The 22,069-nt window shown below is 37.1% G+C and overlaps 1 long non-coding RNA gene across 1 annotated transcript; it reads left to right on the forward strand.

The window, feature by feature from the left end:
- The first annotated feature begins 1,080 nt into the window (after positions 1–1,080).
- On the forward strand, positions 1,081–21,575 carry LOC109202142 (uncharacterized). The gene is made up of 4 exons (XR_002062066.2): positions 1,081–1,126; positions 12,879–13,018; positions 16,188–16,271; positions 20,275–21,575. It is a non-coding gene; the product is annotated as an uncharacterized LOC109202142 (long non-coding RNA).
- The last annotated feature ends 494 nt before the right edge of the window (positions 21,576–22,069 follow it).

The following is a 22,069-nucleotide window of genomic DNA, read 5'->3' on the forward strand; positions in this document are numbered from 1 at the left end:
AAAAGTAAGCTTCACATTTCTATCTGTCTTAAAAGGCTGAGCTACTTGATTATTATTCTGGCTTATTATAAATTAAGAATTTTGTAAAAGCAGTTTTGAATAAACTTGATTGCAACCAGGGGCGATTTTAGAAGCACCCCCCAAAATGAATCAAAGCACCCCCAAAGATTTCTTACTTTTTTGGGACAATATTTGCTATCTGTGTGACACACTGCTAAAAATATAAAAACCATACAGTACTTGGTTGAGACATAACATTTTAACAACAAAAGTACAGCTAACCCCCCCCCTTCCCAAAATGGTTTGTTCCAGCTCGGCTCTCCCCTACTCTGGCTCTAGCTCCGTTGCTGCCAGAGCGATGGTGGCTGAGACGCAGCAGAGTGGAGGTGTGAGTGCCTGGCTTAAAACATATTAGCTGCATTAAACCTTCAGTTACTCTTATATCGTTAGGTAGGAGTCAGGCCATGTTTCTTTTTAGCTGAAAAACATTACACCCAGGTAACCTGCAGTGTTGAAAACGTGTTTTCCGACGATGTTCGCTACCCTACAATCCCTCCTGCTCTGTAGTAAAATCAGCACATTTTATGTCCTGTTGCTCCCATTGAAATGTATATAGCTAATTTAAAATCTAAAACTTAAAATTGTCCGTAGCCTACTGTTGTTACCACTGTCCTGTTTGAAATGGATACTAACTAGCTAACTGACTGAATGCCCATTAACCTTATAACTCCTGTTGTGTGTGTTTGTGTGTGTGTGTGTGTGTGTGTGTGTTTGTGTACAGAGAGACAGTCAGGTTCATAAGGGATATAAGGAAGTTTTTTCAAAAAAAGGAGCCACATTCAGGTAAAAGTGTAAAATCAAATGAGCCGTCAATCAAAAATAATGTTGGATCAGTGTTTCAATATTTATATCTTTTATTAGATGTTCATGTGGTTTGGTTATTTGCCTTTTGGTTGAAAGTACACTGAGAGAGGACTTTTTGTTAGTGATCTTAATAGTATTTTTTCATATTAATGTAATTTTTCATCTAATTGAATACAATCTATTTGTGTATGATTGTCAGTCCAAAGAGGGAGAGAGGAAAGAGGGGAATGTGAGGAGAAAGTACAAGGTCAGGAAGAACCAGGTAAGAAAACAGACAGGGAACAGTGACAGGCACAACAGAAACTGTTAAACTGACAGAGAAAAAAACTGATTTTACTCATAATAAACAGATTTCCTCAGTTTGACCAGAAGTTTTTAAAAATTATGGGGGGATGAGTTCTGCTCATGTGGCTTTCAACATTTTACCAGGAGTTTATGTCGGTGTGTGGACAAACTTTTTTCCCACAAAAATAGCACAAGTCATTTGAGATGCACATGCAAAACTATACAGAAGTCTAGATATTAAAATGAATGCCAAGTTCCAGAATATAGTAATGAGCTGATTGGACAGTCAGCATGTTAATCCAGTTTCAAGATGGTCCCATTGACACAGGCTGTTACATCATAAGACCACATCAGCCTAGAAAAACAAATACAATGTTTTGTAAGGATGCAAAATCAGGAGATGTGAAGCAGCCATAAAAGAAGAAAAAATTGTTACTTTCGTTGATATAAAAAACTCAAAACCTTGGGTCTACGCCCCCTGAACCACGACAGTTCAGTTCATGCATAATGTGTCAGCATAAGGAGAAGTTCAATACTGCCATTATGTTTTTGACGTTAAAACTCTGCCATCACTGTTTGGTGGAGGGATTAGGTATCTGTCAGCTTAGTCTTTTACTGTACTCAAGAATAAGCCTAGGTTGTGGGAAAATATATAGTTTTTTATTCCTGCTCCTCCCTTCTTCTTTCTAATCTTTCATATACTACTCAGTGTACGTACTGTGAATCCATTTAAATGGCTAAACGTCTTAGGAGGATTTTTTGTGATGGTGCAGTCATTGCAGTTGGACTTAAGTTAAAGGTGGGCACCTGTAGCAGAAACAATTTTTCACCTAGCTCACTCGCAAGCTCAGTCAGCTTACAATCATTAATATGGTAGTGGGCTGAGACTCCGAAAATCTTTGAGCAGCCTTGAAGAAAATCCAATTATGATCTTTGATTCCTTTCCAGAAACAGATTACCTATCTCACTAATGACATTTTCCTTCCCATTCATGCCCTCTCTAAATGTGACGATTGAGAGACTGTGTGGGTGTTCCAAATGTGCAGGGATGATGATGATAATCTATTCCTTACAGGTCTATCAGATGGACAGCTCGCATTATGTATAAATGCTTTGCTTGAGATTCCCAGCTGCATGAGATGAACTTTATAAGGATTATTCAAACCTCTCCATATATTAAGTGAGGGCAAGAGGGAAAGCGGATTTTTTTCTGTCTTTGCATGGAGTTTAATTCAAATGAAATGAGGGCAGACTGACATCCAACCAGATTTTTATTTAAAACTATTGGGCCTGTCATCGGCTGTAACAGATGGGGCAAAGCCTGCCACTTTCACACAGGCCTCTGTAGACAGAACTGTTTCCTTCCTTTCTTCTTTTTCATTTTTTTAAAATTAAAACAGACATTTTAAATATTATATAATTTACTTTTATTAATTTAAGTTATTAATAATATTTATGAGTGGTACCATAACTTTTATATAAGGTTAAAAAGAAGTTTTTCCCCTTTAAGTGAAACAAATCACTTTTTAGCAATAAATAATTTCAAAACCCTGAGGGCATCATAATAATAATTAGAATATTGGAAAGCTGTTTTCACAGAGGTCAGTCTGATATTTTGTACAGCAGAGATATAATGTATCACTTTCTTGATTAAATACATTAATCTGACACTTTATTCAGTACTTCTTGCTAACCTTGTATTGTAACATATTTCTTCAGGGAATAGATCCTACGGTGCTGGAATCATTCCCAGGAGATCCTGATCTGTATTGACATGACAGCGTCGCAAAATTGCTGCTCTCCCATTCTGTCACATCCCAAAGGTGCTCTATTGGATTTGGGATCTGGTGATCAGCATTTTCTCCCACTGGATATTCTCTCCTTTTCAAAATATTTTCTTTACCCTAGAGATGGTTGTGTGGGAAATATTCAGGAAATCCACAGTTTTTAAAATACTTATACCAGCTTATCAGGCACTGCATTCAAAGTCAGTGAAATCACCTTTCTTTCCTACTGTTTGAACTTCAGCAGGTCATTGTGACCATGTCTACATGACTACATTGATTGAGTTGCTACCATGTGATTGGCTGATTAAATAATGAGAAGTTGGACGGGTGTACCTAATGAAGTGTTTCGTCTGTACATCTGCTGTGTTCATAGCTTCAGTATTGACACTACTCTCTGGCAATGATAAGTCAGTTATTAATGGCAGGCACACTGTGTCCATAGGAATTATACATTAAACATTGAAAAGAAAGACAATTGCTGCAAATATTGAACTTTAGGAATTTGTAATTTCTTCTTGTGGGATTTCATGTCATATGTTGCTGGAGGATAATATGTCACTCACAGTGTAGTATACCAAAGTGTAAGTACAGCACCTGCACAGATAATCCTGCCAGTGTGCATCTGATACTACCTCCAAAGCTCTGGCAACATTATGGGCACATTGGCACTCAGGTGGAGTTTTTGCTGCCAACCATTAGAGCTCCACACCTGAGGCTAAGTGAGCAGCAGTCACACAAGCCCCAAAAGAACCAGTTCAGCTTTTCCTTTTGGTGACTTTTTGCTGTTTCTGCATTCAGACCACGTCTAATTAGAGGTTCTTTCTTATTCCCTGCCATTTACTTATGTGTGCCACCATGTGTTAGTCTTACAGAACAAAAGGCTCAGTATGTGTCTTTGGCGATTTCTTACAATAAATGTCAGCAGTGTTCATCTTAAAATTTTCAAAAGATAGCACTGATTCAGCAGGCTTTCTAAGAATGAACACAAAGGCATGTAAGTTGTAGATTCAAGTGGAGAGGCAGACCAGTGGTCACATGAAAAGATGGACACATCAACGCGCAGAGGGCATGGTTAACTCCTTTTTTCTTGCTTGTCTTGAAGGATCAGGCTCTTCATTGGAATTCGGCAACGTACACGGCCGGGTAGTTAGCATGTCTCCAAGGTTAACATTTTTAATGCAAGACTGAGGGATTCAGCGAAGTGCTCCTTTGAAGTTTCTTGTTGGAGTCAGAAGGGAGGCTGCGAGGCTGTTGAAGACTGTCTGCGATATTGACATTAAAACTCAACACATAGAATGATGCCAATTGAAATTTCATAGTGTTCCCTTCGGGAAGCTGGGGAGTTGGGCATTCCAGTGTGATATGAATAATGAAACTTCCCTCGCTTTGCTCATTTTTTATTTAATGTGGAACTCTCCTTTGTTGCTCCCTCAAGTTCCACGGGTGCTGGTGTGCGAGAAATACAGGTGTAGAGAAAAAAAAAAAAGAGAGAGAATCAAGTTCCTATTTATATATGCATGAAATTAGGCATGAAGGTTAAATGCTTATGACTAGTCTTTTTTTGAGGATTTTTGCATTACTGCTGCTTTTAGTGTAGTTTGTAGTAAAGCAAGTTTTGGAAAGAGTTTGGATATTGTTTTCTAAAGGATATACAAATGATACCTCAGGGTATGATTGAGTTATACAGTGGAATACACACAGAAAGAAAATGTAGCGTACATTTTCACAACATATTTTTGTACATTCAGGCAAACAGGAAAACTTGCTTTCTGTTAACTTACTGCTGGTTTAGCCTACAATTCAGTAAGTGTAGCCACTTGAGGTTACATGTGTTTAGTCTGTCTGCTGGGTAGAGGTGAGTAATGAAATAAAAATAGTTTGTTTTTATACTTTGTACTATTTTAAATTTTCAGGTATCTGTTACTTGTCCATTTATTTTTCTGACAACTTTTTACTTTTACTCCTTACATTTTCAAAACAGGCTCATTTAGGTTTAAGACAATTGAGGGAAAGTATTGATTATTTCACATCAATTTACATTTTCACTAAGTCAGATCAATCAGATCCAAATGGGAACAATAACACATAAAAGAACAGTTTGTTGGTCTAATAACCTCAGTCACTGGTGTTTGTGACACATGACATAAAAAAATGTACAGGGAGTGCAGAATTATTAGACAAATGAGTATTTTGTCCACATCATCCTCTTCATGCATGTTGTCTTACTCCAAGCTGTATAGGCTCGAAAGCCTACTACCAATTAAGCATATTAGGTGATGTGCATCTCTGTAATGAGAAGGGGTGTGGTCTAATGACATCAACACCCTATATCAGGTGTGCATAATAATTAGGCAACTTCCTTTCCTTTGGCAAAATGGGTCAAAAGAAGGACTTGACAGGCTCAGAAAAGTCAAAAATAGTGAGATATCTTGCAGAGGGATGCAGCAGTCTTAAAATTGCAAAGCTTCTGAAGCGTGATCATCGAACAATCAAGCGTTTCATTCAAAATAGTCAACAGGGTCGCAAGAAGCGTGTGGAAAAACCAAGGCGCAAAATAACTGCCCATGAACTGAGAAAAGTCAAGCGTGCAGCTGGCAAGATGCCACTTGCCACCAGTTTGGCCATATTTCAGAGCTGCAACATCACTGGAGTGCCCAAAAGCACAAGGTGTGCAATAGTCAGAGACATGGCCAAGGTAAGAAAGGCTGAAAGACGACCACCACTGAACAAGACACACAAGCTGAAACGTCAAGACTGGGCCAAGAAATATCTCAAGACTGATTTTTCTAAGGTTTTATGGACTGATGAAATGAGAGTGAGTCTTGATGGGCCAGATGGATGGGCCCGTGGCTGGATTGGTAAAGGGCAGAGAGCTCCAGTCCGACTCAGACGCCAGCAAGGTGGAGGTGGAGTACTGGTTTGGGCTGGTATCATCAAAGATGAGCTTGTGGGGCCTTTTCGGGTTGAGGATGGAGTCAAGCTCAACTCCCAGTCCTACTGCCAGTTTCTGGAAGACACCTTCTTCAAGCAGTGGTACAGGAAGAAGTCTGCATCCTTCAAGAAAAACATGATTTTCATGCAGGACAATGCTCCATCACACGCGTCCAAGTACTCCACAGCGTGGCTGGCAAGAAAGGGTATAAAAGAAGAAAAACTAATGACATGGCCTCCTTGTTCACCTGATCTGAACCCCATTGAGAACCTGTGGTCCATCATCAAATGTGAGATTTACAAGGAGGGAAAACAGTACACCTCTCTGAACAGTGTCTGGGAGGCTGTGGTTGCTGCTGTACGCAATGTTGATGGTGAACAGATCAAAACACTGACAGAATCCATGGATGGCAGGCTTTTGAGTGTCCTTGCAAAGAAAGGTGGCTATATTGGTCGCTGATTTGTTTTTGTTTTGTTTTTGAATGTCAGAAATGTATATTTGTGAATGTGGAGATGTTATATTGGTTTCACTGGTAAAAATAAATAATTGAAATGGGTATATATTTGTTTTTTGTTAAGTTGCCTAATAATTATGCACAGTAATAGTCACCTGCACACACAGATATCCCCCTAAAATAGCTAAAACTAAAAACAAACTAAAAACTACTTCCAAAAACATTCAGCTTTGATATTAATGAGTTTTTTTTGGGTTCATTGAGAACATGGTTGTTGTTCAATAATAAAATTATTCCTCAAAAATACAACTTGCCTAATAATTCTGCACTCCCTGTATGCATTATTTATAGCACTATACTCCAGGGTTAAAACGGGCTGTAACGATCAAGAATGGTATTTTTGGTGTGGATGTCATTATGTTGTGGTTCCAGTACTTCAATAGTTGTACCACAAAAGAGGAACAATCATGAAGTTTGTTTTAAGTAGCAGGTAATTTTAAGTCCAACCTTTCTAACGGCTCAACAAATAACAGCAAACTGTGTAGTTTGTCACACAATGTCTCTGGGAGCTAAAGGTGCGTTCGTTGTATTTCCAGAGAGAAAAAAGACTGAGATAACTCACTCAGACGTAAAAAAAGATGTAAAAAAAGACACTTACTTAATTTCCTCATTCATTATAGAGGGTTTTTTTTAAAGATACTATCTACAGCCTACAAGATGTGTTATGAAGTTATGTCTTACAAAACAAACTGAAGTATACAAACTTTGTGTTATTCAAATGTTGCATGAAAATACTAGGCAGCTTATTGGTTAGTCTGCAGCACTGTGGTGAAGTCTGGCCTGGCAGTCAAGTCATGGCCTGTGTTAGATTACGTTGCAATCAATTTAAACACCATCATCATCTTTAATTTAGAGTCACTTACAGAATTTGAGGTAGGCAGGGGACTATGGATCGAAAATCAACTATGATAGTGCCTGTATCATCTGTTTATAGCTTGTTGAATTCGGTTGTGTAAATCCACAAAGAGCAGAGAAACTCAGAGAAGTAGCAGCACAGCTCAGCTGATCACAGCCTGTATACAAAGAAAAATCTGCTGAGGCTCACAATGCAAAGTATTCTAACTTATTTCGAAGTGATTCTCCTCAGACTCACTTAGAAATAAGTCAAACATTTACATTGTAGGTAAAAGCAATAAGACGTTCTTTTTAAAGAATACAGACCCACAGGCTGTTACCCCATACAGGTTTACCAGAATATTTTTTAAACACAACTGAAGAATATCTGTATGTTTGCCACCTCTGTTGCCAGGTACTTGTTCAGTCCATGGAAAATTGTTGTTTTGACAGCAAACTCTGGCATTCTTCTCTGCTCAGGGTCAGGCTTTGTTTTGTTGCCAAATATATCTGAACACATACAAATAAAGGCTTTTAACCCTTTCATGCATGAATTATGAGAACCTCAGTCAAGATGTTTTTTTCCTGAGTGATTTTATTCCTCTTTAGGCATGAACAAAAATGTAGTTGAAATTTTTGTTTATGAACCAAAGAAATGTTTGTTTAACAAACCAATTAAAGAAAATTCTAAACTTTCATAAACCTATGAAATAATTAATGTTGCTAATCTGTTGTTTTCTCACACTTTCACATATTCTAATACTTTTCACAATAATGCAAAAATGCTGAACCTAACTCTTGACCAATGCACCGCTGACATTTTAGGATATTTTACAAAACAAAACAAAAAAACTCCAAAGCAACAAAAACCTCTTTTAGAAAGAAGCAAGTCTTTTCAGTATTACTATCATTTACAATAGTTCCAGGGTACAAACCCCAAATAATATGTTTGCATCAATTTACAGGTGCTATACATGTCAACTACAGTATGCTGAGCTGAAATGTCTGGACAAATGATTTGTTTTCATCCTCTTGCATCATCGTGCCCCTCTCATATCCCATCTATATTTTATGAGAACTGGCAAAGTTGTTTTTCATGTGCATGTAGCATTGTGGCATTTGTTGGCACTTTTTTGTAACACTATGTGTAATACCTGTTAATCTAGCTTTTTCAGAATGGGAAGAAAAACAATTTCAGTAAATTTTAAATTATAGCATGATTGTCGGTTCTGTGCTGATGATGAAGGTCAGAGGACAGTGGTTCGACTGATAGGGAGAAAGCACAACCCCAGAAGACCACACTGGGTACCACTCCTGTTAACAAAGAACATCCCATACTTGCATGGACCTTCCGAAGGTTTCCTCTTGCTGTCCAAAGACAAGTTCATTAGGTTTGCTGATAAAATTAAATTGGTGTGAATGACTCAATGGTTTTTCCTCTGTGTGTTAGCTCTACAACAGACATTTCAAGGAAGTACCCCACATCTTGCCTTCTGATGGCTAATGTTAGGTTCCAGTTACAGCACAACTCTGTATTTAATAAATTGGGTGGATTATTATAAGACATCTTTTGATTGTTTTTGTATCTGTTGGAGAGCACAGCTTATTGTAATGGCATCTGACCTTTGTGAGAGTTGTGTGCCTATCACAGAGGGATAAGCTGAGATGTAGACTTGGCAAAGGCGAGCTAAACCTCCTGGTTAAATCAACAAGCTCTTTGCTGCATTAGAAGCCAGACTGCAGCTCAGGTAGAAGAATGATTTCCAACTGTTGATGTGTAATATTAATATCTATCCAGACAAAATAACACTTTTTTCATTCCTCTGTGAACAGTTGCTGTTGGCTTTATGCATTCAGGCAGTGATACTGAGACTTTTTAAACATCTGTTGTTTTCCATTTGTCAGAAACACCTGCCCTACCTGCTCTCCTCTCATCCACTCTTCCTTCTTTTTCTCGTTACATATCCTGTGTTCTCTTTTTCGAGTCATCTGGCAGTGTTGCGGTGCAGCCTCCAGGGACTCCATACCCAGTTCTGAATCATAGCTCACCTCCTGAAAGGCTAATAACCTAATGAAAGTCAAGGGCATCTGTTTGAGACATGCCATGGCTGAGTGCTGGGGAAGAAAAAAAAACAGGAGGGAAACTGCCAGGGCATTGTATTGGATTTTGATTTAAGTAAACAGAAGTGCTCACCTATTTCAACCCCCATGTGTAGTGACAGTGAGAGCAGTGGAGCTTTTGGCTTTTGGCTTTTTTATGAGATCACAAGGTCAAGGGGCAAGGCAGTTGTTTGTGTCTCCCATGATACTGTCCATGAAGTATTTGACTGTCATCCAGGTGATGTGTGCTACTACATATTATGAGAAATATGTCTGCAGGCTGTAATTTTGAAAGAAAAATTATTCCGTTAACCTTTTGTGATAAGGATGGATTTTTTGTGTCTGTCTGGTGTAGGAATACTTATAGGTATGCGCACAGTGCTACATCATGAGGCACTTTTCATTTCAGCTCCCAAAAGAGAGGAGCGCTGGCTGCTCACATTTAGGAAAATTTGGTATTAATCTAATGTCTTTGTTCATGAGGTTTCCTCACTTTTAAAACCCTCTGAGACTGAAAATGATCCACCTGCGAGACTGTAAAATCAGTGAGTCATGCTAATTAGCAATTACATCCACAATCACCCATGTTAATTCACTTAGGAGGAGGTCAGTGTAATTCATTCTCATTTTCAGAAACTAGGACCGACATTAAATTAATGCACCCAAAGTAAGTGGCATTTAAGAAGAAGAGAATTCCACGCACACACAGTTACCTCTGTGCCATTTTAGTATTTAATTCAAGAATTACTCACACATTTTTGGACTCTCCCAGGTTCTATTGTTTAAAAAAACTTCTACCTTTAGCTATATTTATATCACCATGTGAACAGTATAATAAGAAGCATTTACTTGATTTACCACTTCTTTCTTTTTCAGCCAATTACAACATCTTGCATTTATATCAACTGCAATCTTCAATAAGGGGCAAATTAAATGTTGTGAGTTATCTTAAATAAGATTGCTAACACCTCATCCAAAGTGTTGCCCATATAGGATCAACAATATATGTGTTCTGATTATTAATTGATTTTTCATCAGAAGCAATTTGTATGTTTTAGAGCAGAGGTGGCCAATTAATTTCCCCCATCTATAACAGTCCTAGTTTCTCATTTGGCCCCTTGGGAAAATTAATTGCCCACCTCTGTTTTTAGAGGAATTAGTTATTTAATTACTTATTTGCTTTATTACCAAAAGTTAGATGATAAAATTGGCACCGCCCTCATTCTAAATATGAAGCCACCCTATAATTAAATACTGCATGCTTGTTGTTGTTGACTGAAATATGTGTCAATAGAACCACCTTATATGGATGGGGGAGCATGTCTTCCAATGCATGGATGACTTTGAAGCTGAATGATACGGAATAAAATTTTTAAAAAAAAGTGTTTTTATACTTAAATACTTATGTCGATAATAACCATCACAGTTCTGCAATATATAATACAAGGCAGCATGGATGTGGTTAGCACTCTCGCCTCACTGCCACAAAAACAAGCTTCAGCCTGTCTATGGTAAGTTTACATGTTCTCCCTGTGCCTGCATGGTTTCTGTCCTGATGCTTCCTCACATCATTTAAACAAGTTGTCTGAGTCAAAATCATACTTTATACAGCAGTCATGGATGACTGATAAGTCATTTCTTCTCAGTGTCATTATCTATATCCAGCTTCTAAATTTCCATGCTTCTGTTGCTATAATCCAAGTACAAAGATTAACATGATTTAACTTTAAATTGACAACTGGATGTTACAGTTGACAAATATAATTGACATCTTCCTGATCCTTTGCCTGAATAAAATGTTCTTTATTTATATTAATTATATTTTGTTTGTTAATCACATTTTGATCAGCTTAAAATATGGAGTATTAAATGTGACCCATAAAATTAAACACATTTGCTACAAAGGTAGCTCTGTTGCTTAGTTTTGGCATTTCTTATACAAGAACATCAAAAAGGAGTACAACAGTTTGGCATTTTAAGTAAGTGCTGGTCAGATGCAATTGTCAGAGCCGGAGATCTGCAGAGAAAAATCCAAAATAGACCAGATGTGGGATCACTGAGGTGAAGTATTTCATTTGCACATCTGCTGTTTGCCTGGTAACTGCAGAATGACAATCATGGTAATGAGAGTGTCTATGTGGTTACTAGATTTAAAAATAAAGTCATCATGGTTCATTTGAGATGAATAAAGAGGGGCACACACACTGTCAAGAACTGGAAAACAACCTAAAACCAATCTAAAAATGCAATTTGGGAAACGTTTACTATGTCTTTTCTGTAGCAACGTCTAATTGCAAGGACCAATTAAGAATAAATTCTGAGAAAATAAAGAAGGCGCACAATCCATCAAACCGTACTATCAAGAGATCGCTTGATAAGTTGCCCTGCCTAATCTAGTCAACATGGTAATTTTTCAGATTTCATCAATTTCCTTAACAACACCCAGTCTTTGGGCACTCCTCCTTCTCAATGGAGAACCAGCAACAGTGATTGCATTGAAATCCAAATTCTTCCCCCTCTGTGAGTGCCTTCTATCTGGAAAACAGTTCATTAATAGACTTTCTAATCTCTAAAGCCATATTTTTCTTACATTTTTTAGATCCAAATATTGTGCTTAGTCTTCTTTTCCAATCAGACAGTATAATTATTTGAAGTTTCCATTTGTCATTTACACAGCGCACATCCTAAAACTTATTTCCATCTGTATTTGCAGATAAACAAAAATCCCATCCACAGTCTTTGCTTTTAAATCCCAGAGTTATATTCTAGCTGACAGATTCACAGGAGATTTTCTTTGGAACCTGTGCTTTCACCATCAACCACAGAATGTGAACCAACAACCCTGGACAAGGAGTAAATTGCATCAGATGCTATCATCAATCACTATCTGTTGGCAACATGTCTTATAAACTTACTAGAGCCAAGGAGCTGTAGTTGGCTGGATTGTGTTGTATCTCAGTCACACAGGTCTCCTCAGAAAGTCTTGTGTGACGGGCCATGAAAGCTCTCATTGACAGACCTTCTGTGCTTCTAGGATTTTCAATTTAGAATTAAAAAGAACAACAAAGAAACAACTAAATGCTGTGAAATTGTGATAATTGTTAGTTAGGTGGGGGGGGACGGACGTTGTATTCGTTTTTTATTATACTCATATTTGAATTTGTTTCAATAAGTAATAGGCTGACTGTTACCTTTATTTCAGGCAATCTGGAACACAACTTTTGGGGTTGTAGTCAGTCTTTCACACTGGCAGTTTCAGTATTTTTAAACTGTGATGGCATTGGGGTACACGATAACTGACCGTTAGCTCAGAAAACAGTTGGCAGAGTTTTCCAGCACTTGTGCAGCATGCTGTGCCTTAATACAGATAATTTTACATTACATGAAAAGCAGAACTGCACAAGGGTCTAAAATCTGAAAGCAATTCTCCAAAGCCACAGCTTGTCTTAAAAGACAATGGTGGGTGTCCGTACTTTGGTTTACCTTGTAATTTCCTGTTCGTTTTATTTTGGAATTCTTGGCCTGCTTACACTGTTGTCTGTTTTGCTTCCCGTCTTGTTAGTTTTTCCTTCATTATGATTTGATGGCCACCTGTGACTCACCTGTGTGGTGCTACCTGTGGAATAAGGCTCTTTGTATTTCTGGACAAAGATCTGAGGAATCTATCTGGATTGATGACACGATCTTCCAAAGAGCTGATTGGTCAGTAGGCATGATTTCTTATATCCTGATTGCTTATCTAAAACATAAACAACATAAATGATCATAATGCAATAAAATTCTTGTTATCATTTTCAGTTCACATTCCACTTAATATAGTATTCATTCTTACAGCATTCACCAGCCTACCATGCTTTAACAGGCATTAAGTGAGTAGTCATATGGAGACATCGCAATCAATCACTCCTCAAAGAAGTCCATAGAATTCCAGAATTACAAAGATGATGGTTGTTTCCCCCCAAAAAACCAATCAGCAGTCAGAGTATGAAATATGTAAGCCAGTCATGTTGTTGCACTGATTCATATGCAAATACACAAATGATAAATTGATATGACATGAATGATGAAGGTCATGATGAACTACGTGGCCGAATCTTCTTGATATAATAGTGCAGATGTTGTTAGCTGTACTGTACTGCATAAATGAGCATGGCCTTTGTTTCAAGTGCTCTGGTTGGATAAGTTAATAATGCTGTTTAACCTGAAGCACTGTCGAAGCATAGATCACAAGCAAAAAGCTTTTCAAACCTTATTATGGGCAAAAGTCAACAATCCTATTAGTCTTTTTTATGTGTTGATATCCATTTGAATGTTAGAATATAGACGTCTTATCTCTATTTTTTTTGTACTGTCCATCATTTCATTTCACTCAGGTTGACTGCTCCTAACGTTTGTGATAGCTTGGGTTCATAAATATCTTACACTGTTACTTCTTTCTTCCTACACTCATTCATAATAAATTACTTACAGTGCTTGAGAAAAGAAGTATATACTGTATAGGTGTGCATGTTTATTTAGGTTTTGCGATATTCAGCCAGAATATTTGTTATAAGAAATGTGTTTCTTAGCATCCATCCATATGCAGCAGCTATTTCATTCATTCATATCAATCACGTCACATCAACATTTTACATAATGTGTTTATTTCTTCTCTCTTCTCTGATTTATTTCCGATATAATCTAGCTTGTTCATATCCTTTGTCTCGCATTTGTCAAATTTAAATGAAAAAAGAAGTGGTGAACGCCCATTTAAATGTTATAAAAATAATGCCAATATATACAAAAGCCTGTCACTTTAATCTTTTGCATTTGTGCAACACATAAAATGTGTTCTGTTAGAGGTTAGGTGATAATTTTGCATCTAAACATCTGACTTTTTTCTGTCATATGCAAAGAGATGTTATTTTGAATAGCCTACATTATCATTTAACTTCGTGTCTACGTCATAACAATTCAAATCCTTCATCTTGTATCGTCACTTATGGAAAAAAGTATTTTTCCATTAAGTTCTCTGCTTTAAAGAATAACAGCAGCATTCCTTTTAATCAATCTGACTTAAAAGCCCTTCACAGCACAAAAACAGCTACCCATAAGCTCACTAATGATCTACTGGCTGCCAGTGTTGAGGATTGTTCTATTTTAATCCCTCTTGATCTTAGCACATCCTTTGATACAGCTGATTGCTCCATTTTGCTTGACAAAAAATGAGCTGACACCATGGGCCCAGCGTTCATACATAAATCACTGAGAGGTCTTTCTTTCTCTGTGGTTTCGGTCAATACATTTTCATTTTTGCTTCTCACAGGTCAGGTGTTCACAAAGGTTTGATTCTAGATTGGTAATAAAATAAATACCTGATATAATGAATTCATCAATCATTCACTAAGTAGACAAATTTTAATTAAGAGCATTCATCATAATCATGTCATTTGACAAGGAAAAATCCCAACAAATCATTAATTCCAGTTTTTGAGCATTTTGTGTCACTTTTATTTTGGTCTTGAAATAAAAGGCAGGTTTTGTAAATTTGAAACCTTAAGTCATAGGAGGCTGAGAAGGCCAACAGCCGGGGCTGGAGACACTGCATTTTTTGCTATGTAAAATAATTATTTTAATACTCTCTCATCTCATCTCAATTCTCAGTTTGTATATCCGCAATTCTTCAATTCACTGACTCAAGAATGGACTGTATAGAACTTTATTGTCAAAGGAAAAAAAATCACAGTTGCCTCAAAAAGTAGTTTTTATACACTAATTATAGGAATACTTTAAGATTTACTATACACTGTACAATGGATCAGTTTATTTGGAAAACTGCAGTATTTTGGTAGTTTAACGAGTTATTGAATATTTATGAGATATAACTTTATAATTACCTTATTTTTTTCATTTACAAACCAGAAACATAAATATGCTTGGACTGCACCTTTGGGTATTTCTGTTCTTTCAATAGATCATTTAGTATTGATTTTTCAAATATTAGCGTGCAGACTTTCTTTAAGTTTCACTAGGTATGCATCTGTTCAACATCTGCCAGCTTGCTGCGATTTGCCAGAGTCTGAGCACTCAAGCGACTGTGAGAATTTTACCAAGGCTGTCCACATGCTCGCTTTCGGTGAAATGAGGCTCAGTTCAGCAGTTACTACCTGCTCCACATTGTTACCCCGAGAGGATCAATATCCAATTCAGACTACACTTGCTTTTGCAATAACCACCTTACAGACTGAATCACTTGTCCTAAAAAATCTGTCGCACCTCCACTGGCTTTATCTGCGTCTGTCTGGCCTAATGAGATGTCTCTATGACAACGCCCACTCGTGCCAACATCGCCACTTTCACCATCCGTTCACCATCTTCACAGTGTCTGCATTAGTCAGATGCAGCAATAATGCTTCATCGCATGCATCCATGATCAAAATTGTGCTTTTCTTTCAAGTATTAATATATAAAACCGTCAGAAATTAGATGAAGACATGCTGTGACTAAGGGCAGGTTTTGCTTTAGGCAGGGATGATACAGATGGATTCATAAAGGGAAAACAAGCAACTCAATATTCTGTATATTCATCCATAGGAACTAATTTTGGTCAAAATTAAATGACTTGTCAAACTGTAACAAATTGCACCGCAGATGAGAGCCAATTTAGGGCTATGATGAAGAATTATTTGAGCACTTTTGAACACATTTTTTAAATTATAGAACAAAGTGAAAATGTCACACTGTATGTGGTTAAATGATAATGGCTCTATGAAATGATACTAATTGACTATCTGAGCTATAGAAATATAAATGGTAAAAGCTCTGTTTTAATGTGAGCAGCTTTGCAGAATATCTTTAGCATTTACATATTGACACACAAGCTGTCATTTAGGGCACCTGTCTGCCAGGAAGAGCAACTTGATGTTCAGCCCCTTACCCAGTAACATTGAACTGATCAACCTACTAATAAGCTGAGGTAGGTTAATGGTAAGTTAATAATTATTCCCTGTGTTATTAGCACTAAACCTCTTGTGTTCTTTTTTTTTTTTTCTTTTCTTTTTTTTGCTCACAGCTGCCTGCAAATCCATTACATGCTATATGCAGAAGAAAGGGTCGAATACTTTTGGTATTTTTATGACTGGCACAGGTGATACATAAAATATCAACCAGCTTCCTGTTGTGTAGGTACATTTATTACAGCTGATTGTTTAGTTAGAATTATTTTTTTTGTAAATGTCAGATTGCTGATAGCCAATAAAAATTTAAAGTTGCAATAAGCACCCATAGCTTAAAAGACTTTCTTAAATTACTCAGCAGCTGAGATGATGTAATACACATCCATCATGTGCCTCAAAAATTACACCAACTTACTTCAGATAAGCACATGCTCGAACTTTCTACCAATATGAATCTGCATATTTGCATATCATGCTTTTTTGATTGGCCATTGGACTCGTTTTGCCAACAGCACAGCCTTCCAGCAGCAGCTAGCCTATCCTCTTCAACTACACACAACACAACTTCATCACAGAAGTCAAATTCTCAAGAGCAGAGTTTACAGTCGTTAAATTTTAAATGAAATCAGGTGAGAACTGGTTGACATTAACAAGCAAGCCAAGAATGTTTAAATAAGACCACAGAAGAGAGTGCAAGGATAAAAAGTTTTCTTTAAAAAAACTAAAATACTCATCCATCCATTGATTGATTCATTTTCTGAAGCTTATCCAACACTTTGAATGCTGCATATTACTTTTTCAGTACAGAGGGAGTTCAGTGAGCTTAATAACTTCCAGTAACTGTTCTTTACTTTGACATCTTGCTGTCTTGCAGGGAGCCAACACATGTAGGGTTGTTATGAGCTTGGCTTTCTGCCTGCAGACAATACTAATGTGACAGTGTCTACTTGTATGAGTCAGTTTTTCTTCTAACTGTATTAGTTTTACATGTCATTTAATGTAGTTGGTTCTCAGATGACTGCAGAAAAGGTTTCTTAAAACACCACACTCAAAGGTTAATCTGTTCCTGAGCCCATGGTTTGAAAAATATGAAAAGAAAAGCCAAAGGTCAGCAGCATGGGGATGTAAATATTAGTTTCGTGAGTCAATTTTCCAGCAACAGACACAGCAATGGGACAGGTGACAAATCCTTGTATGACCAAGTATTTTGACCTGGTGCAATGCAGCACAGAAGAGGCATCAGTGACCACAAGAGGGAGACAGACCGTTACATGTTAGCCGTATACGTACATTCACTTACGGTAAGGAGAAAGTTGTTCTTATTCAGGTTAGCATCACAGTTTGACGTAGTTAAACAAATATTACCCTATACTATAATGCTGTATTACCACAACTATCCCATCCATTTAGTGCTGCAATGTAGTCACGAAGACTGTAACTGTTAATGCTATAAAAAAAAATTATTACACATACTGTGCTGCTCGCTCTACACTAAAACACATATTTATGTGTGCTACTGCAGAACATTACCATTATGACGCTCTTTCAGTTATCCTTTAAATAAAAACCATAGCTGTAAGAGTGTCAGTGTTTGCAGAGAAACACTTTCCTTATAGCAATGACAAGGCAACTAACCACTTGTACTGATGGCACTGGGCTCACTAGAACTGCAATTGCAAGACAGAATGCAAGCTTTGCATCAGCACTGACATCTCCACCCAGCAGGGCATGACCTTTTAATTGAAGTGCCTGTGGTGCTAAAACTAAGTCATGGAACAAGAGATTGCCTACATGCAGTTTTTTTTTTCTTTGCACTGAGAACAAGTTTCAAGTTGTTAGAAAATGTTTAAATATTCTTCAGTGATCTTCAGTTTGCTCAGATAACAGACAACATATCGGGCAAGGATCTGCAGTCACTGCAGAAACATTTTTCTATAAAACTCCTCTTGATTGCTTTGCCTTTTAAAAAAAACTAATGGGTTAGACTCGTTTTGACATGTAAGAAAACAGGCCATAATCAGGTCACCTTAAGTCTATTACTGATTCGAAAGCTTAACAGGGATCCTCTTTGACTGTTTGAATGAGCTGAAATTCTACATGACAAAAAAAAAATCGCTTCAACTAAATGACTAAACCAATGACTAAAGCAAAACTGAACTTATTTTATTTGCGCCCCCAGCCTCTACAAACATCCTCACTGGGGCACTTCCTTTATTAGGATACTCCCAAACTGCAGTTAAAACTCTTGGGGTCTTTATGCATAGTTCCTTATAACCCATTAAAGCCTGAACTGAATGAATGAAATAATTAGCAGAATTTTTTTTTTTTATTAATTTTTTGCAAATGGAGTGGTTAAAGAGCCTTTGAACAGAATACATAAATAAAATAAGATTTTACATATGAGTTTTATTTTCTTTCATATTTTTCAAAGACAGCATTTTTTGCAATTTATTGCTTAAAACTGTTTTGTGCAACACACTGATGATTAAAAAAAAACTCACATCAAATATAATACATGAGACATTAGAGGTTAACTCTTAACAATCAAATCAAGAATGTTGCAAAGCCATTGCTATTAAAGCCAGATTTGTCACTAAAGGATTTAGAAGTTATCCATGCTTGTATTACTCCCTTTTCATAGGATGGTCCACTCTCTCAATTGCAGATGACTCAAAATGCAGTTGCTGGACTGGAATTGTTCAAAAAAAAAAAAAACCAGCACATGGCTCCTGTCTTAGCTCAGCTGTCCTGGCTACTTATGAAGTTTTTAATAGATTTTAAACTTTAATTATTTGTGTTTTTTAGCCCTTCGTGGTTTAGCTCTATAGTATTTTACAGATATTTTAACTCTGGATTTTGCCTCTGAGGTCCTCATTCCAACAATTTCTCTCTGTGCCCCCTTCTCACCTAAAAATGAATGCAACCAGGTTATGCTATTGTCCCTACACTCTAGAATATTCTGCCTTCCTATATAAGAATCGGTTTAGCAACTGACAATTTTAAATCAGCTCTAAACAATTACCTATTGTCAAATACTTTTAGTCACATCTGAGTTTGCTCATGGTTTGGTTAAGCTCACTGTAAATATTGTCTATTTCTCTTTTAAATGACTGTTTTTACATTGTTAGGACTCAGTTGTGTGCGGGGTTTTTTTTCTTATTTCAGTCATTATTTTATAATGTCGACTATTTATGGGAGTTCCATGTTTTGTAATTGGGATCTTGGAGACCTGGGTAGCAAATTTGGTGTGCCGGGAAAGTACTTCAGGTTTCCTGTTGCTTTAAGCATTACATAAATAAAATTGACTTGACTGGACTATGTTGATTTTGTTAGACATAGCTGTTCTTGTCTTCAGTCCATATTTTTTACAGGGATTAAACATTTCAAATTTATAGCTGCAAATATTAAGGAGTATTTAGGTTTTTGTCAGTCTCCATACAATTTACAGGCTAATGTTTAATGGGCATATCTTACATACTGTACAGCTCATTTTAGTCTGTTTATTATAAAAGCCTAGTCAGGCTCTTGGAAGAGGAGAAATTTGTTTTTTCTAGCAGTTAGTGGGGGTTTTTTAGATTCTCTATTTCAGCAGCTCACAGGCAGTGCCACTGGTAATACTTGGTTGTTTCAGAGATAATTTTTTCCCAGGTGTTTTTCTGCATTTGAGAATCTTTTTTAGTGATTTTTACTCATCATAAATGTATTTCCTCTGTAGCACCAACACACATTACACCAGCCTTCAGAAACCTCTGTGGTAAATTATTGGGCTAACAAAGGCTCATTAAATCTGAATGGTTCAATATAAATTAAGGTGAAGTTTTGAGTGTAAGAAAATTGATAAGAGATTGAGTGAGATTCATCTTATTGTTTGATGGCATCAGATACATAATGAATTTAAAGTTACTGTATAATTATTATTGCTGCAAAGAAACAATCCTTGACACGGAGTATGTTACACAGGGGGGAAAAAATCCTTATTATAACAAATACGTAGCATCTTTTTTTTTCTTCTATTTTTTACAGTGACCTTTTCAGTCAAATCCAATTCTCAGGTCCACCTCATCCCCCTGATCTCAGCAAGCTGAGGAAAGCTGGAGTCATCATCTAACACCCGCACCAGAAAGCCAGATCCTGACATTTAAATAAAAGATGGTGCTTCTCAAAAGAAATGCTGGACTTCATAGAAAATCTGATAACACCGAATGGCTTTTTCCTCGATTTCATAACAAGATTCTCACTTGAAGGAAGCATTATTTTTATCTCCTGTGCTACATTGCCAGAAAATTAAATATTTATGGGCTTCTTTCCCCATATTTACATACAATGTGTTTAATCTCTGTAGGTTACTCTTTTTCAAGGGCAGTTTTTTTTATCATGCCAATTCACTAACCTCTCAATTTAAATGTGCTGTTGAATTTCAAGTGTCTACTTGGCTTTGGCACTTCAGCACTGAATGAAACAAGCACAAATTATGTAAGGTAAGTTCCCTTTCGGATTTGTGCACCTTAGACATTTGAAAGTGAGACCATTGTCATGTAATGTCATTGTCAAAAGACAGCAGCTGATGAATATTTCATCCCTCCTGCCTACCAAATCTTTCCTGCATGCATACAGATGTTCACTGCATTAAAACATTGTCGTGGCCCGCGGTGTTTCTGGTATAGAGGGTTTGGTATGTTCATGTGTGCAAGTCAGTGATAAAGCCACAGTTGGCTGCACAAAGTAAAATCTTATTTTCAAGTTACTGAACAAACTGAAAGACCAGCTTTTGATTTGATCAAAGCAGCTGAATGTGGAAAAGCTTTTTCCTTTTACAATATGATAAAATTTATAAATCACTCAAACTTTAGTTCTGTGAAATATTTTATGAGCCAGATAACCTGGGATTGGGTCAAATTGGGCAAGAGATGTGGTTCATTAGCTCATAAAAAGGTGACGTATATAAGTCTCAACCCAAAATGATTCCTTGCTTGTGTACTCCTTGCTATTAGTACCGGTAATCTATTTCTGAATGTGTAAAAATGCCCTGTCCTTCTTGGTTCATAAAGTACTACAGATACATATGAGCATGGTGTCCGTTCATTGGTTTCCTCCTCTGCACCACCATTCAGCTGCCTCATTCCCTGGAGGCCACCTTGGCATTATGAGGTATGAGCACAGCTCTTCTGGAGCCATTTGGCCTCTTGCAGAAAGGTTGCCACAAATCCGCCATGCACAGGCGGGAGAAGCTGTGAAGCACAGGCGGGAGAAGCTGTGAAGCAAGCCAGGATTTTACAAGAGATTTGTTGATGTCATTGTTGTTTTTTTCCAAATAAATCCTCAGGCTATGAGCTGTTGTCTCATGCCTCTTTTCGCTGATGAATATTTCATGAATTCTAACTTCACTGGCCAGCGAGCACCAGGCCTTAATAAAATAACTGTGAAATGGTGAGGTAAATTACACCCTAAGTGCAGGGGCACCAATTAATTATTTATTAGGAGGGGTTTTTTTTCAGACTGTCCAGCTTCATACCTTTACTGACAAAGCTTTTGACGGTAAGGCAGAATTAGCATTCAGAGGAAGTTCTCGGAGGCAAAAATAAAAGATTGTATGTACCTGTCATGGAAACAGATGCATGAAATGCAAATGGAATTGTATTACAGGGTTCTTCAGTTCCTCAAAATGTTGTTTACTTCGTGTTTGGCTTCAAATTAACATTTTTATTTTCTGAAAAATGTGAAATTATTATGATAGATGTAGCTGTGTTGCACACTACCACTCTTAATGTGAAAAGGACCAGCACATACACATTTCACACAAAACCAGTACATATTTATG

This window comes from Oreochromis niloticus, linkage group LG5, assembly GCF_001858045.2.
Source record: "Oreochromis niloticus isolate F11D_XX linkage group LG5, O_niloticus_UMD_NMBU, whole genome shotgun sequence".
Classification (NCBI taxonomy): domain Eukaryota; kingdom Metazoa; phylum Chordata; class Actinopteri; order Cichliformes; family Cichlidae; genus Oreochromis; species Oreochromis niloticus.